This window comes from Rhincodon typus, chromosome 26, assembly GCF_021869965.1.
Source record: "Rhincodon typus isolate 14 chromosome 26, sRhiTyp1.1, whole genome shotgun sequence".
In the NCBI taxonomy this organism is placed as follows: Eukaryota; Metazoa; Chordata; class Chondrichthyes; order Orectolobiformes; family Rhincodontidae; genus Rhincodon; species Rhincodon typus.
Genome location: NC_063357.1, coordinates 15,238,978 through 15,258,348, shown reverse-complemented (window position 1 = coordinate 15,258,348; position 19,371 = coordinate 15,238,978).

Below are 19,371 nucleotides of genomic sequence, written 5' to 3'. Positions count from 1 at the left end.
CAATTCTTTTACGAAAAAGGAGATGTTTGTGACTCAGTGTACTAATTGGCTAGCTTTAGTCATGTGAGGTCTATTCCTGCTGTTCGGGCATGTGCATGCAACTGGTGGCAGCTATTACAGGCACATCACTTATAACAGTAAATATGAATGGAGATCAAGCTGGTGGCAGTGGGTCATTTTGCTTTCGCACACTGAGCTGAGTGTTAAACTACTAAATGCAACTCACCTGTCAGATGCTTCTTTCAGATTTCCTAATTACTCATCCATATCCTGCTGCAAAATCATGGTGAAAAGAAATTAAAACATTCTTGCGGTTGCTTTATGGATTGTTGGATGATTGTATTGACATTTGGTTGCAATATTTGGCCTAGGTAAATGATATAGCAACATGCAAATGTTTGCTATTTTGAGAATCTTGGCATCATTATGTTTGACCTTTGCTGGAGTATAGGGGTAATATAGAGCTTTCATCAGCATTGGTTTCACTGCTCATGTCTCAGAAAGAAGGCCTCTATTTTCTTTCATCTGTGTCACATTAATACATTATTAGATTGGTTCAATTAAAACACAACACACGGGACCAGAGGGAATACGCATTGATGTGCATAGTTGCCTGACACTGGTAGTTTAACCATTTGTACAGATATGAAAGAGGATGTCTTCCTAAATTTGTAGTCTAAAACTCTGTATTAGGCATTGAATTGTAGGTGTTTCTTTAGTTGTTGCTAGTAGTCTTGCTAAAAGGTCAAGGGTGAATGAACAGCAAACTCCTAATGAGAGGACTGAGTATTTAATTACCAGTTTCTATGATATCCTCAGTGAATGCCTGATAGGGCCTGAAGTAGTAAGAAATCAATTCCTTTCAAGAAAGGGAGCTGCCTCTCATGTCCAACTTAATTTCCACAGTCACATGGTTAACTCTTAAAAAAGCAATAAATACTGCCTTACCAATGCGAGCCAAATTTTCAAAACTAATAAAAACAGGAAGTCAATGAATTGGTGACTTTCACCAGCAGTTGATTGTGGAGCAGGCTGAGCAGTTGCTATACAAAAGCAATAATCTTCTCAATGAGTCAACACAGTGTGGAGCTGGAGGAACATAGCAGGTCAGGCAGCATCAGAGGAGCAGGAAAGCTCACGTTTCAAGTTGGGACCCATCTTCAGAAATGGGCAAATGATGCAGATTTCAGCATACGCATATGACACGGTTGGAGTAATTGGAAAAAGTGGAGTCTGCTTTGGAAAGGATCACTGATACTATGAGGAAGAATGTGCTGGATAATGAGACTGACCTCATTATACAGAATATAGAGAAGCCTGGACAACACCAAGACGTGAGTAAAATGGCTGAATCCTAATGGGATGTGAACGTTGAGATAAATGTCTGGAATGAGGATGAAGGCCAATTGCCTGAACCAGTACAGTCAGGGAAAGTTGTTGGAGCATCCAAGAAAGTAATTAAGAAGAGATTACTAGAGAAGGGAGGTAAATGTGTTGTTTGAGAGATTGTTGTAAAAGGAAGGGCTTTAGAATTTTTGGGATATTAAGATCACTTTTGGGAAAGGAGAAAGCTGTTCAAAAGAGATGGGCCTTACCTGAGCAGAAAAGGAACTAATTTCCTGGCTGAGAGAGTCAATAGTGCAGTGGGGGTGGATTTAAACTTGCAACGCAGGGAGATGGGTTGACTAACGGGCCAGGTTTTGGTAGTACCCGTGAGGGCAAAAGAGAGTTGGGGAATAGGGAAAAGGAAGTGAGGCAAGGCTTGAGTGTTGACAGTGAACAAATAAATGGTCACCTCCCAATGGGCAAGGAAGAGATAAGGGCAGGGTTAAATTGTACGTATGTAAATGCACAGACTATACTGATCAAAACTGGGGAACTGGAAGCAGAAATTTCTCTGGGTAATATGACATAGTAGCATTGACAGAAACGTGGCCCAGGCCAGAACAGGACTGGACTTAATGTCCTGGGTTATAAGGTTCTTAGTAGAAACAGAGTGGGTAAAAAGAGAAGAGGTGTAGCAATTTTGGCCAATGATAATATCATTACTCCTGAATGAGATACAGTTCCTGAATCTATATGGTGGGAGCTGAGAAACAGGAAGAGAGCAGTGACCTTGTTGTGTATTTATTATAGACCTCCAAATAGTGGGGAGGAAGTAGAACAGCATTTCTAGGCAAATTATGGAAACTGCAGAGCTAGTAGGGTTGTGTAAGTTGGTGATTTCTATTACGCTAGTGTAGACTGGGTAAAAGGTAGAGTGTGGAGCATGGAAGGGGAGAAATTCCTGTAATTTGTGCAGGAGAACTATCTGGAATAGTACAATTCCAGTCCTACCAGGGAGAGAGCGGTGTTGGATCTGGTCCTAGGAAATGAGGCAGGTCAAGTGAGAATGTCAGAGTGGGAGAGCATTTGGGAAATTGCAATATAACCTATTAAGGTTCAATATTAAGTTGGAAAAGGAGAAAAATCAGTCAAGGATTAAGATCCCTGACTGTAAAAGGGCAGATTTTAGAAGTCTAAAATTTGAACTAGCAGGTTGAGTAAAAACACATTTTGGTGGCTAAAACAGTGGATGAAAAATGGGAGACTTTCAGATGAGAGATGGATAGGGTGCAAGTTAGGTATATACCCAGGAGAAACAGATATTGGATATCCAAAATTGGCGTACCTTGGAAGACTAAGGATATTGATATTAAAATAAAGAAGAAAAGAAGAGGCACATGATGCACACTGGAATAATATTATCAATAAAAATCAGGAAGAGTATCTCAAATGCAGGAGAGAGGCTAAGGCTGGAATAAGAAAGGCATGAGGAAAGGATAGCCAGCTGCACGAAAACAAATAGTGAAATGTTCTTCAAACATATTAATAGTTAAAGATTAGTGAAGGATAGACTGGAGCCCATATAGAACAAGCAGGGCAAGCTGCTCACTGAAGCAAAGGTGCTAAAAGGGCTGGCAGCACTCCAGCTAGAGAAGTCGCCAGGCCCGGATGGGATGCATCCTAGATTTCTGAAAGAGGCAAGGGAGCAAATTGCAGAGCCATTGACAGATATTTTTCAGGCCTTGCTGAAGACAGGATGAGTCCCAGGGGACTGGAGGATTGGAAATGCAATGCTGTTGTTTAAGGCACAGAGGGTAACCCAGGAAACGACAGACCTGTCAGCTTGACATCAATAATGGGAGAACCAAAAGGAGGCCATAATACAGAATAAGGTAAATATATGCTTAGAGAAGAAACAGGTTAATACTGGACAGCTAACATGCTTTGTCAAGGACAGGTCACGTCTAATAAATTTAATTGAGTTCTTTGACAAGGTGACACAGGCAGTGGATGAGGGTCATACTGTAGATGTTGTATGTTTGTACTTCTAGAAAGTTCTTGATATGGTGCCATGTGGCAGGTTGGTTAGCAAATTAGAACTGTTTGAGATTGATGACTCCTTGTCAGCATGGATTAGAAAATGCTAAAAGATAGGAAATGGAGGGTAGGTATAGATGGGCATTTCCCAGACTGCAGACAAGCTGAAAGTGATTTTCCTCACGGATTGGTGTTGGGACCCTTGCTTTTATCTGATTTTATATAAACAATTTGGAGAGGGTAAAATCTCTAAATTTGCAGAAAATACTGAGTCAGGGAGAATACTGAATTGTGAGGATGACTCCGGGCAACTTCAGAGGGATATTGACAAGTTGGCCAAATGTGCAGACTCCTGCCAGATGAATTTCATTGCAGTGAAATATGAAGTAATATATTTTGGTAGAAGAAGCATGTAAAGACAATACAGGCTTATTGGTGCAATTTTGAGGAGTACAGGAGCAGAGACACCCCAGCATTCAAATGCATAATTCTCTGAAGGTGGCCAGGGAAGTTGAAACAGTTGGTAAGAAGGTTTATAAGATCCTTGGGTTTATGAATGGAGACATTGTTTATAAAAGCAAGGAGGTGATGCCACACCTCTACAAATCTTTGGTCAGATCACATTTGGAATTTTGAGTTCGGTTCTGAGCACCTTATTTAAGGAAGAATGTTAAAGCCCTGGAGATTTACTAGAATGATACCAGGAATGAGGATTTTTGATACAAAGAAAGATCAGAGAAATTGAACATTTTCTCCTTGAAGTAGAGAAGTTTAAGAGGTGACCTTACTGAGGTGTTCAAAATTGTGAACAATTGTGAGAGGGTAAAGAAGGATATTATGCTTCCACTGCGCGGTCAGTAGGTCAGTACCTAGGCGTCACAATTTCAAGATTGTTAGCAAGAGAGCTTGGGGTGAGATGAGGAGAAAATCATTGGGATTTGGAATGTGCTGCCTGGGACAATGGTGGAGATCAATTCCATATGAGACTTCAAAAGAAAGCTGGACATATATATTTGAAAATGATGAACTTAGAGGGCTATGGAGATAGGAATGGAGAATGGGACATGCTGGTAGCTCTTTTGGGAGCTGGTACCGACATGATGGGTTGAATGGCCTCTTTCTGTACTGTACAATTCTATGAATTTAGAGGAGATTGAAATGGTGTGGGTATCTGTTGCATAGAGACTGAAGTAGGGTGGTGTTGGGGGGTGGACAAATGTACTAATGGGAATGTGACGACCAGGGAGAGGAGGAACACTCAGAATGGAACAATGTGGTGATGATCACAGCAGGACTGGAAGAGGAATCAGTGACTGGCAGGATTGTGCTGACCCCAACTCAAATTGGAGGACCCAAAAGGAGAGGTAAAGAAAGATAAGCACCACCATATTGTAGTGGATCCACTAAATTTCATTTTGTGAATAGGGACATTAATTTACTGAACCATTGAAATCCTTTCCTTTGCTGAAATTACAGCTATAAGGAGCGAAACCAGGCTTCATATTTAACCCATGATGAACAAAGCTATATGGATTTATCTTGATTGATTTTATCAAGAGTTGGGCACAGCTAAATCAGAATTTCCTCTTTTAGGGTGGCTCAGTGATTAGCACTGCTGCTTCACAGCACCAGGGACCTAGGTTCAATCCCAGCCTCTGACAACTGTCTGTGTGGAGTTTGCCTATTCTCCCTATGTCTGTGTGAATTTCCTGCAGGTGCTCTGGTTTCCTCCCACAGTCCAAAGATATGCAAATTAGATGGATTGGCTATGCTAAAAATGTTGCCCATAGTATCCAGGGATATGCAGGCAGGGTGAGTTGGCCAAGGGAAATGCAGGGTTATAGAGGTAGCGGGCTGGGTCTGGATGGGATGCACTTCCAACAGTCGGTGTGGACTCAATGGCTGAATGGCCCGCTCCCACACTGTAGGGATTCTATTCTATAGGACTATCCATACAAAGTGCATTTTTCAGATTACAAGAAGCAATACAAGTAGAGAAAGTATATGTGGCACCAACTACTGAAAAGATGGAGCTTGTCGTGATTGTAATGAGGTTAGCCAGGTGGACCTCATAGAATATGAGTTCCCTGATTGGGGCTGTTAACCTGATCCACTCAGGGAACCCTGGTTGACAGATACAAATAGGAACGTTAGTTGTTCTATTCACTCTGGGAGCTGGATTGGTGTCAAGGACTCTCCACGTGTAAATAAAGGGTGATTTGGTGATGCAATACTGGCCTCAATGGAGTTATTTCAGTGCTGTTTTTCTGGATTCAGATCATTAGCATGGCCTTAATGGGGCAGTGCAAATATGTGCCTTCCTCCACCAAATACCTCGAAGGTGGGGTTGGCACAGAAATCCTGATGAATGTACAGAGCAAACATTTGGTTTAAACAGGTCTCTGAATTTCCCTTGCTTTGTGCCCATGAAGTAAAACAGGTCCAAATAGTCATTTCCTCAAAAGTAACCTTGAAGTGTAGAAGCAGAGCTTCTGTGCAATCATACAGATGCTTCAGTCAAGGTGCTTCACTATTTTGAACATCACAAAATTACTACATTTGTGGATTGTACCTGATTTTGAAGGAATAAAAAAAGAGATCAGCATTGACAAATTTTTGGGTCTATACACGATGGAGTTTAGAAGGATGAGGGGGGATCTAATTGAAGCTTACAGAATACTGAATGGCCTGGACAGAGTGGATGTTGGGAAGAAGTTTCTATTGGTAGGAGAGACTAGGACCAAAGGGCACAGCCTTACAGTAAAGGGAAGACCTTTTAGTTCGGAGATAAGGAGAAACTTCTTCAGCCAGAGAGTGGGGAATCTATGGAATTCACTGCCACAGAAGGCTGTGGAGGCCACATCATTGAGTATATTTAAGACAGAGATAAATAGGTTCTTGATTGTTAAGGGAATCAAGGGTTACGGGGAGAAAGTGGGAGAATGGGGTTGAGAAATTTATCAGCCATGATTGAATGGCAGAGCAGACTCAATGGGCTGAATCGCCTAATTTCTGCTCCTATGTCTTATGGTCTTAAATCTATCTCAGCCCATAAAGAAGGGTCTGAGACAAGAGCCAATGATGAGTTTGACAATAAACATCAGACAGTTGTCACAACAACCAACAAAACAATGTACTGAAATCCCTGTATAAAAACGATGTGTGGATGAAAGTGAGTACAAATAATTCAACTGTTTATTATAACTGTTAAGTTCAATAACATTCAATCTTCCTTGCTGTGGAAAAATAAGATTAAAAACAAGACAGATTTTTAAGAGTTGAAATGGGATAGCTCCCATTTGAATCTTGCTGCGTTGAAAGCCTACATTTGTGGTTTTGAAATAGAGCACAGAAGGAAAATTCAAATGAATGAAAACCCAGTTACGTTAAATGCGAGAAGCTTATAATTTTCTGTTTCTCCGTGTTAAGTGATGCCTGGTTTTCAGATCGCTCATTTCAGTTGCTAAAGGAGACAAAGCTCCAATGAAGACAATATCTTACTTGTCTCTTTTTTTTGTAAGGTGTGATGAAGTACAGCAGGTAACTTTCTGTCTTGGTCTGAACTGTTTCTCCTCATCTTCTTGAACTTACAACTCATCTTCTCTCTGATACCTCTCTCTCTGTACCCACCTTCCAGTCAAGGCTCATTCTCTACCATTCTTGCTATTGCCTACAATATCTTCCCCATTTATCACACTCAACCCAAACCACAACACCACAACACAATAACACTGCATGCTTTGTGCTGCATTCTCACACTCTCAGGAAATATTCTCAACTGCACCAAAAGCAATAGCTGTGTCACCCATTTTCATCTTCTGTAATACCTGCCTCTCTCTCACCCCAGCCTACAATTGAGCAGATGGAGTCAATAAGGTGGTGTGCTGCCCATCATTCAACTCCTCATCTCCTTGTGAGAGGAACCTGACATGAACTGCCTTGAGCAGGGCATGGACTGGACTTACTGTGCCAGCAATCAGAGTGAAGGTTATCCCCGTGACTAGGTTGATGTAGTCAACTGTGGCAAGCTTCCTGCCCGTGTCTGCCCTAAATGGCATGTCATGGCAGCACGCGCACTAGTTTCCATGTTGGGTTTTCCCGACATCCAGGCTTGTTGGGCTGGTTTGGGAAGATCCCAATCAGAATTGTGATGAGGTGAGTTGGCCCACCAACAAGGACCTTAAGTGTTAATTGCCATCAATTAGCAACATGCTACTGCCTGACACGAATCTCACCATGATGCTTGTGTAAAGTGTAAAACATCAGGGGTGGGGGTAAGATGATTTTAACATTGACTTCTTAGCCAATTCTGCCTCACACCTCACCATAGCCCATGTCATTCAGATCCCAATTAGATTCCGCCCATAAAATTATAACATACTGGAAACTAAAAGATAACTTACCATGGTTGCCGTGACCTGGGATAACAGTAGAAATATAATAAATTGGCTGGCTATCTGCTGCTGTCATTTTACAGGGCATCTGTTGACTGTACAAAAAATAGGAACATATGATATCTATTGAAACTGAATTAAAAAGAAATGTATATCAGGACTTTGTTTCAATTCGAAACAATACACTTTGACAGATAACGAATGGTGATTGAATTTGTAATGGGATGGTTAATACGTGTTTCCAATTAAATGGAGGATTTCTCCTACACACAATCAGGACTTGTTTGTAAAGAAAATTGCTATCAATTTTACTGCACATAGTAGAATATCTTTTCTGTTGCATCCCCGAGTGCTGACGTTCAGTTCCCCACGTGACAACATCCCGATTTTAAAATCCTTGTTATCGTTTTCAAATTCCTCTGTAGTAGTCTCAGTCCTCCACAGATCCACAAGTCTTCGTGATCACTGCACTCTTCCTGAAGTGGTCCTGCACATTTTGAACTTTAATCACTCAATCTATGGCAGTCATGCACTGCCTTCAAGCACATTTCTAAACCTCTCCATCCTCTTGAAATGCTCCCAAGAACCGACCTGTGATCAAGATTCAGATTACCTTTGTCAAATTCTCCCGCTTTGCTGCCAGAAAAAAAGTGCAGAAAAGATTTTGACAGAACTCTTGTTAAGCATTTTGTTTCTTTTTAAACTACATTAAATGTATTACATAAGTTCAAGTTGTTGAAGAGAACCTGACGCAGTTGCAGCATTTACAAAATTCAGACTGGACATTATTATCGTAAGCCCTGAATTGAAGTAGTGACCAGGGATGACTAGGCTAGATGGATTAGCCAGGGTAATGCAGGGTTATGGGGATAGGGTGGGGGTCTGGGAATGGGTGGGATGCTCTTCAGAGGGTCAGTGTAGACTCAATTGGCCAAATGGCCTCTTTCTACACTCTCAGGTTTCTATGATTCTAAACAAAGTCATAGAGCTATACAGCATGGAAACAGCCCCTCCGGTCCAAATTGTCTATGCCGACCACATACCCTAAATTAATCTAGTCTCATTTGCCAGCATTTGGCCCATATCCCTCTAAATCCTTCACATTCTTGTACCCAATGGGATGCTTTTTAAATGTTGTAATTGTACCAGCCTCCACTACTTCCTCTGGCAGCTCACACCACCCTCTGAATGATAAAGTTGCCCCTTGGGTTCCGTTTAAATATTTCCCTCTCACCTTAAACCTATTCCCTCTAGCTTTGAGCTCCCTCACCTTGGGGAAAAGATCTTGGCTATTCACCCTATCCCCACCCCTTATGATTTTTTTAAACCTCTACAAAGGTCCTGTACTATTTCTGCATTTTGCCATCATTTTGGGTTTGTTATCTAAGTGAGTCGCCTGATATGGCTCTCAACTTAGTGGTTTCAAATCCACCTGCTTTACATAATACTGCAATTTGATTACTGTCATAGTCTGTGTCAGGCTAATACGTAATGTTGAGCAGCATTGGGTTGCGAGGTTGGGTAGCAGGCTGGATTATAATCCATGCAGCCTTCCCCTCAAACAGTAATGGAACATTGCCCACTTGCAAGCAAAATGTTTGATAACCATCAGCAAAAGAATGATAGTGCCAGGTACAACCTGGACATTGTATTGTGCATAGCTTTATGCTGATGTTCTGAGAGTGCATGGCATGATACAATGTAGGTACACTGTCTAAAGCACGCTATAATGCAAAGTCAAAACATCTTGACAGAACATTGCAGGAAACTGGCTTATAAAATTTATTTCCTACTTTTATTGTGTATTTTTGCTGAATGCTACATGGTTCTGTAAATTGAGTTTTTCTATGTGGTACTACTAAAAAATGACGACGGTCTGTGGTTAGTGTAGTCTAAACACATTAACAGAGGACTGCTGGAGGGCTTTGGAATTTTTGTAACAGACAGCATCACCGACAATAGAAAGCAGTCAGAAGAGGTAACTGTGAAACACATGCAACTTTACCGGCTGGGACATAAAAATGAAAATTCAAAAATCATTTATTCTTTTGTAGTTAAATGTCAATCCCTAATTTTGCTTGAAGCACAGTATAGTAGTAGAAAAGCACCAACATTCTGAAATCCTCAAGTTATCTGCAACATGTCCAGACGACACCAGCAATCATCCATCTAAAAAGCAGAGATGAATAGCAGGAACTGAAGGAAAAAGACAAAAGTTTATCAAAATAAAGTGAACAAAATGTGAAATTAAACAACCGAACTGGAAGAGAAACAACAGAATACAAAAATAAAAAAAGTTCTGGGGGAAGAAAGGACGTTATTCAACGTTTTGAAATATCCCACTAAAATTAAGTCTTACTTTAAGCAGCCAACACAAACTCAGCACTTGGAGGATTCATAAAACATTGGCACTGAACCAATATCACAGCAAAATAATGCACCAATAAAGAGATGAATTAACATGGGAGGTGGGAAAAGGGATACAGCCTATTGTTTATTTTCCTGTCAGATAATGGCAGGAAATAAATCAAAGGCAGAAAAATGTAACACAAGTAAAATGCACAATTACGAAAGAGGTTAGCAGTTTTAACTTTACTTTCATGAAGTCATAATTCCTAACAACCATTATCAAACCTCATTAAAACCTGCTGACTGTTACTTCCTGGCACACAATTACTGTGGTCTGCAGAGGAATGCTGCACTCACATTGTATTCAGAAAGTTAATTATTGTACTGTAAAGCTTTCAAAACCTGAATCTCAAGATCCACAAAGGTCATGAGAGATCAGTTTCTGCACACTTGCTTGTTTTTCATAGAATCTCTACAATGTGGAAACAGGCCCTTCGGCCCAACAAGTCCACACTGACCCTCAGAACATCCCACCCAGACCCATCCCCCTAGTCTACACATCCTTGAACACTATGGGGCAATTTGGCATGGCCAATCCACCTAGCCTGCACATCTTTGGACAGTGGGAGGAAACCAGAGCACCCAGAGGAAACCCACGGAAACACGGGGGGAAATGTGCAAACTCCACACAGACAGTCGCCAAGGCTGGAATTGAACCCAGGTCCCTGGTGCTGTGAGGCAGCAGTGCTAACCACTGAGCCACTGTGCTGCCCCCGATTTATCCAACTGAAAATAATAGATTTTTGATTATAAATGAAACCAAAAACAAAAGGCTTGCCGTTTAGAGTGGCAAGGATATCTTATTTGTACTTAAATGCAAACAAGACTAGATTATATGGGGGTAGAAATCATACTTTAGCCATGCAAAGCCCCATATTATCACAAGCAGTTCTGGACACAATTCAGTTAGGAGGATATGTTAGTCAATGAGGAAGAATAATGTAGACTTACAAGAATAACTCTTACGATATCACGAGTTATAACTCCAGATCACCTATGGAAATACAAAACTTTAATTCTAACATGTATTTTCGAACAGGATCAATACAGCTAAAATGGCTGCAGATGTACACTCAATGGCTGTCTGGAGAGACAGCGCGCGAGAATGGAATGTCACACCTGACAAAGTGTCGAGGAATCTTCAGATTTTAAAAAAAATGGGAGAAACGACATGTAATCTCCTGGAAGCCATCTCAGACTATGAAAAGTCAGCAAATTGGGGAAGAGGTATGCTTTCGTTTTCTCAAGAATACACAAGAACAGGGATTAAAGCCAGTTCAACACTGGCCTGTGTGTGCTAGTAAACTCTCATACTTGTGTGCACTGAGTTCAAATGCTAATGTTTAGTTAATGTCATAGTCAAAAGACCACCCATTAATCACCTCTGTATTTAAGGGCCTAGTCTATAAGATATAGGTGCAGAATTACGCCATTTGGCCTATTGAATCTGCTCCACTATTCTATTGTAACAAATATAAGGGGGAGGTGATGGCCTAGTGGTATTATCGCTGGATTGTTAATCCAGAGACCCAGATAATGTTCTGGGGACCCAAGTTCAAATCCTTCCAAGGCAGATGGTGGAATTTGAATTCAGTAAAATATCTGGAATTAAGAATCTAACGATGACAGTGAATCCATTGTCAATTGTCAAGAAAAACCCATCTGGTTCACTAACCCCCTTTAGGGAAGGAAACTGCCAACCTTACCTGGTCTGGCCTACATGTGACTCCAGACCCACAGCAATGTGGTTGACTCTTACCTGCCTTCTGGGCAATTAGGGATGGGCAATAAATACTGCCTAGCCAGCGACACCCTCATCCTGTGAATGAATAAAGGAGAAAAAGAAACTATCTCTGAACCACATTCACCTGCCTTCTCTCAAATCTTTAATCCCCTAACCAATCTGTCTTAAATTCACTCTGACTTGGCCTCCACAGCCTTCTGCAGCAATGAATTCCACAGATTCACCACCCTCTGGCCGAAGAAATTCCTTCCCATCTCAGTTCTAAGGGTCAGCCTTTCACTGTGACACTGGGCCCTCGGGTCTGAGTCTCTCCTACTAACAGAAACATCATCTCCACGTCCACTCAATCCAGGCCTTTCTCTAAGTTTCAATGAGATACCAACCCCATCCTTTTAAACACCATTGAGTACACAGCCAGAGTCCTCAAGTACTGCTCATATGATAAGCTCTTCATCCCTGGGATCATTCTGGTAAACCTCCTCTGGACCCTCCAATGCTAGCACATACTTCCTTTAGATACAGGGGCTAAAACCGCTCTCAATATTCCAAATGCAGTCTGACCAGAGCTTTATACAGCCTCAGCAGTACATCCCTGCTCTTGTATTCCAGCCCTTACAAAACAAACGCTAACACTGCATTTGCCTTCCTAACTGCCAACTGAACTTGCATGTTTAACCTTAAAAGAATCCGGAATTAGGACTCCCACGATCCTTGTGCCTCAGATTTCTGAAACCTTTGCCCATTCAGAAAATACTCTATTCTCCCACCAAAATGCATAACCTCAAACTTTCCCATATTGTATTCCATCTGCCACCTATCTGCCCATTCTCCTAGCCTGTCCAGGTCCATCTGCAGCCTCTGCCTCCTCAATACTACTTGTCCCTCCATCTAACTTTGTGTCATCTGCATTGTTGCTACGTTTGCAGTCATTTCCTTCATCCAGGTTGTTAATGTATAACGTGAGTAGTTGTGGTCCCAACACCAAGTCCTGCAGAACTCCATTAGTCACCAGCTGCCAACCTGAAAAAGACCCCTTTATTCCTACACCCTGCTTTCTGCCAAGCTGGCCAATCCTCTATCAATGCAAGTACCTTGCACCTAACACAATGGCTCTCCTTTGTCTAACTTGTTAATTACTTCACAGAATTCTAACATATGTCAAGTATGACCTCTTTGTCGAAGCTGTGCTGACTCAGCCACTTTCCAGTCCTCTGGGCCCTGCCTGACTCGTGATTCACCACTGAAAGATCACCAATGCTTCTACAATTTCCTCAGCTATCTCCTTCAGAATCCTACAGTGTAGTCCATCAGGCAGGGTGATTTCTCCACCTTCAGACCTTTCCGCTTCCCCAGTTCCTTTTCCTTAGTGATGCCCACTACACTCACCACTGCGCCGATTCTCTTGAAATTTGGATATGTTACTAGTGTTTTCCACCATGAAAACTGATGCAAAACATATATTCAGTTCCTCCGCCATTACTTTGTTCCCCATTTCTACTTCTTCAACCTCATTTTCCAGCAGTCCATGTCAACTCTTGCCTCTGTCTTACCTACTAGAGATCTTACCCTCATATTTCATCTTCTCCCCACTTATTGCTTTTCTGGGTATCCCCTGCTGCTTTTCAAAAGGCTTCCCAATCCTATAGCTTCACACTAATTTTCATTACATTGTATATTATTTCTTTCATGCTGTCCCCGACATCCCTTGTTAGTCATGGTTGCTCCATCCTTCCCTTTATAGGTTGTTCTTCCTTGATGAACTTCTGCTGTGCCTTCAGAATTACACTCCAGGAACTCCTACCATTGCTGCTCTACTGTCTTCCCTGCTAGACTCCCCTCCCAATCAACTCTGGCCAGCTCTTCCCTCATGTCTTCAAAGTTACCGATTTGTAATACTCTTACATCTGATTCCAACTTCTCCCTCTCAAAGTGCAGGGTGAATTCTATCATATTATGGTCATTGTCCTCTAGGAGTTCTTCCACCTTAAGATCCTTCATCAGGTCTGCCTCATTACACACCACCAAATCCAGAATTGCCTGTTCCCTAGGAGGCCCTACCACAAGCTGCTCCAAAAAAACCATCTCAGACATTCCACAAATTCCTTTTCTTGGGATAGTCAGTCATACAGAACAGAAACAGGCCCTCCAATCCAACCAGTCCCACCTGCCTGGTCCTGGTCCATACCCCTCCGAACCTTTCCTATTCATTATCTATCCAAATGTCTTTTAAACGTTGTAATTGTACACACATCCACCACTTCCTCAGGAAATTCATTCCACACGCAAACCACCCACTGTGTTAGAAAGTTTGCCCCTTATTTCTTTAAGGCTCTCTCCTCTCACCTTAAAACGTCCCCCCTAGTTTTGAAACTTCCCATCTTAGGGAAAAGACAATTACCGTTAACCCTATCTGTACCCCTCATGATTCTATAAACTTCTATCAACCTCCTACACAAGTGAAAAAAAGCCCCAGTCTATCCAGCCTTTCTATCACTCAAACCTTCCATACATGGCAACATCCTGGTAAATCTCTTCTAAACCTTCTCTAGCTTAACATCCTTGCTATAACTGGGCAATCAGAACTGGACACAGAACATAAGAACTAGGAGCAGGAGTAGGCCGTCTGGCCCTTCGAGCCTGCTCCGCCATTCAATAAGATCATGGCTGATCTTTTCGTGACTCAGATCCACTTACCCGCGTTCTCACCGTAACCCTTAATTCCTTTATTGTTCAAAAAAATCTACCTTTTCTTTAAAAACGTTTACTGAAGTAGCGTCAACTACTTCACTGGGCAAGGAATTCCATAGATTAACAACTCTCTGGGTGAAGAAATTCCTTCTCACTTCAGTCCTAAATCTGCTCCCTCTAATCTTGAGGCTATGCCCTCTTGTCCTAGCTTCACCTGCCAGTGGAAACATCCTCTCTACTTCTATCTTATCTATTCCCTTCATAATCTTATATGTTTCTATAAGATCCCCCCTCAATCTTCTGAATTCCAATGAATATAATCCCAATTTACTCAGTCTCTCCTCATAAGCCAACCCCCTCAACTCTGGAATCAACCTAGTGAACCTCCTCTGTACCCCCTCCAGTGCCAATACATCCTTTCTCAAGTAAGGAGACCAAAACTGCACACAGTACTCCAGGTGTGGCCTCACCAGCACCTTGAACAGCTGCAACATAACCTCTCTGCTTTTAATTTCAATCCCTTTAGCAATGAAGGACAAAATTCCATTTGCCTTCCTAATTACTTGTTGTACCTGCAGACCTACCTTCTGTGATTCATGCACAAGGACACCCAGGTCCCTCTGCATAGCAGCATGCTGCAACTTTTTACCATTCAAGTAATAACCCTTTTTACTATTACTCCTACCAAAATGTATGACTTCACATTTATTTACATTGAATAGATGGAATACAATCAGAACCCCAGAGGAGGCCTCACCAATGTCCTGTACAACCTCAACATGACTTCCCAACTCCTATATAAAGGCAAGCGTGCCAAACACCGGTTTAACCACCGTCTGTGTATGATGCAAACTTCAAATTATTATATACATGAAACCCTAGATCCCTCTGTTCTACTACCATTAATTAATTGTGTACGTCCTACCGGTTTGTTGTACCAAAACGCAATACCTTGCCTTTATCCAGAACGAATTCCATCTGCCATTTTTCAGCCCATTTACACATTTGATCAAGGCCATTTTGTAATCTTGGAAAACCTTCTTCACTGTCTATCCTGCCACCAATTTTGGTGTCGGCTACAAACTTACTAACCATGCCTTCTATATTCTCATCCAAATCGTTCATTTCAATGAAAACGGCAGGACCCAGAACAGATCCCTGTGGAACACTGCTGGTGACAGGCCTCCAGTCCGAAAAACAACCCTCCACCAACACTATCTCCCGCCATCAAGCCAATTATGTGTCCAATCAGCAACCTCAATCTGAATCCCATGCGACCTAACTTTATTAATTAGTCTGTATTGTGGAACATTGGTGAAAGGTTTACTAAAGTCCAAGTAAACAACATCTACTGCTCTGCCCTCAATCTTTTTGGTAACTTGTTCAAAAAAAAAATCTTAAGTTTTGAGACATGATTTTCCATAACCAATTTTTGCCTCACTAAGTGTCCATAAATTCCCATCTTTTATAATTACCTCCAACAATTTACAACCAAAGTCACATTCACAGGTCTATTGTTCCCGGATTTCTCATTACAATCCTTCTTAAAGGTAGGCATTAGCCACCCTCCAATCAGGCACCTCACCCGTAGTTATAGATCATGCAAATATTTCTGCTATCAACCTGATTTCCCAGTCCACCCACACATTGAAGCCCCCCACGATTATTGTTGAAATGCCTTTATCTCCTGCTTCATATCATGGCTACTGCTGGGAGCCATGTACACAACCTCCACCAGAATCTCTTTTCCTTTGCAGTTCCTCAACTCAACCTACACAGATTCTTCACCTTCTGACTCTATATCATTTCTTGCTATTGATTTAATTGTGTTTCTTACTAAGAAGGCATCCCTACCTCACCTCTAGCCATCTATCTGTCCTTTCAGTAAGGTGTGTATCCTTGGAGATTTAGTTCCCAACCCCGATCCCTTTGCAGCCACAGATTTGCGATGCCTACAGCCCTTTCGATTACACATACAAATCCAAAGAGGTTCACCATGAATAGCAACAGCTCTCTTTACAAAAAAAATTCCTTTAAGCGTGTGCCAGTCTCAGGGGGGAAAAAAAAAGAAAATCGGGAGAAGCTCTCTAGGCCAAGTGGCTGGAAGCCTCAGCAGACCTCTGCTTCTCCAATGGGCTCTGTGCAAATGTGCATAGGGAATACTAGAGTTAGTTGGACATGTTAGTTTTTGCACTTCTGGTTGGGATGTTCTTTGGAGAGTCAGTGTAGACTCAGGCTAAAGGGCCTTCTTCTACGCTGTATGGATTCTAGGATCAGTGTGTACCCACCTATGACAAAAGAACAAAAAGGCAGATAACAAAGGTTTTGAAGTTGTCACAGTGCATGTGTTATCTCATCATTTCAAATCACCTCCATCCTAGTGGATTGCTGGAATCTGGGCACTAAGGGACTCCCACTCAAGTTGTAGCTTATAATATTTGGGAATCAAAAAAACTGTACTATGAAAAATCTGAAAGTTTTATACCATCGGCTTAAAACCCAAGACCATAAGATAAAGGGAGCACAGTAGGTCATTCAGCCCATCGAGCCGACTCCACTCAATGAGATCAAGGCTTATAATACCTTTCTGACATTTTCAATTCCCTTACTGATTAAACATCTATCTCAGCCTTGAATAAATTTAAATGACCCAACCTCAATAACCCTCCACAGTTCCAAGGTGACAACTTTGATTCAGAGTCACGGTGGTGTTACCACATTTGAAGAAAACAAAGAAGGGATGATATAGTTAGCGATAAAACCTTGGGTTGGGAACCAGAGAAAATGATTCTATTGTCTTTTGCTGAAAGAATGTGCAATGTCCATATGTATATACACATCATGTAAACACTAATTTATGGCTGCTGTGATACCTCTGTGGTTGAGTGTCCTACGGGCATGCTATCAAAGTTCACAAATTAATAGTCATTTAAGTTAGGCTAAAAGATTACTGCTTTCCACCAAACTGTATCCCAGCAACTGTCAATACTTTAAAAGAAAGGAGGAAGCCCGAAATTAAGCAGCCAAAAAAGTCCTATTTCTCGCTTGTAGCAACTGGAAATCATAACACCAAGCAAAAACAAAAAGGAAGATGATCGGGGTTAAATTCTCTGAAATACAACTGGTCATTCTTTTTTAAAAAAAACAATCCCAGTTGTATTAATACTAGAGGAATGAATTAAACGTGAACATAAAGCTCAAAAGAAGATTCAAATAATTCTTCGATGAAGAGTTTCAGCAAAAATTGACCTAATTTAATATTTGCTAACAGTTCAGTGGCAAAACTTATAGAAATGATTAATTTAATTAGCAACAGGTGATACAAGAATGGATTTTGGTACAGTACTTGAGAACCCAAAATTGAGTGAATTTTAATACTTCATTCATACTTAATACATTGTTTCATCTTGCCTTATTTCAAAACGTTGCTAAATTAACCTGGCACCTACCACAAGCCTCAATATTTTGGATCTACTTAATCTTCCTGTCACTGTCTGTGTTCCTTCACATTTAATTGTCTGCTAGGTAAGCTAGCCAGCCCAATTTGCACTGCATCCCCCTCACCCCATTCAATTATTTTGCATACTCTACAGAAGATCGCTATCAACTCCAGTTTGAGGGCCACTGACCCACAAGGCAACATTACTCACTCCTTGAAAAAGGTATAAATTATGATGGATCAATTTACCCTTAAAAATAGTGGTTACTTACCTGGAAATTCTATTGAAAGCCAATGTGCTCTGCCCAATTTTTTAAAAAATAATATATCGAATAGGATTAGTGCAACAGGGATGCTCACAGTGCTGTGTCCTGGCTAGCGGACACACTTCGGGGTGGGGGTGGTGGTGAAGAATATGTTCATTTCATAATTTCTCTCTCTCCTCTGGAATTGTGATCTGTTGGGAGCATATTGTCTCAATATTTGCACACGCTTCTGTGGCACATCAGAAACTGTATAGCAAAAAAAATTTCCAACCCAAACAATAATAAGTGGCAACAAAAACAAATATTGCCTGAGAAATTTAAGGTTCACTGGACCCAAATTTAACTTTGCTTTCTCTCCACTGATATTGCCAGACTTGCTGAGTTTTTCCAGCAATTTCTCTGATTTCCAGTATTTGCAGTGGTTTTGTTTAAAATAAAAAAAAGTAACTTGGTGACTGGGCTCAGGATCAACCCAAAACCATTATCTCCTGTCTTATCCACACCGTCTCCCTTATGACTGCTGCAAGCATGCTTGAATTAACTTGCCAAGACATTGCTTGGTCCATTTTTCAAACCGAAACCTTGGAGTGCAGGTTCATAGTGCCTTGAAACTGGAGTTACTGGTAGACAGGGTAATGAAGGCAACATTTGGTATGCTTGCCTGTATTGGTCAGTACATTGTGTAAAGGAGTTAAGAGGTCACGTTACATCTGTATGGGACTTTGGTCAAGTGACTTTCGGAATACTGCGTTCATTTCCAATCTCCCTGCTATAGGACGGATGTTGTGAAACTTGAACGGGTTCAAAATAGATTTACAAGGATGTTGCCAGGATAGGAGGGTTTGAGCTGTAAGAACAGGCTAGGGTGGGGCTATGCTCCCTGGAGCAGAGGCTGAGGGGTTACCTCAAACGTTTATAAAATGAGGGGCATGAATAGTCAAGGTCTTTTCCCCAGGGTAGGGGACTCCAAACTAGAGGGCATAGGTTTAAAATGAGAGGGGAAAGATTTAATAGGGACCTAAGGGGCAGCTTTTCATGCAGAGGGTACATGTGTGGAATGAGCTGCCT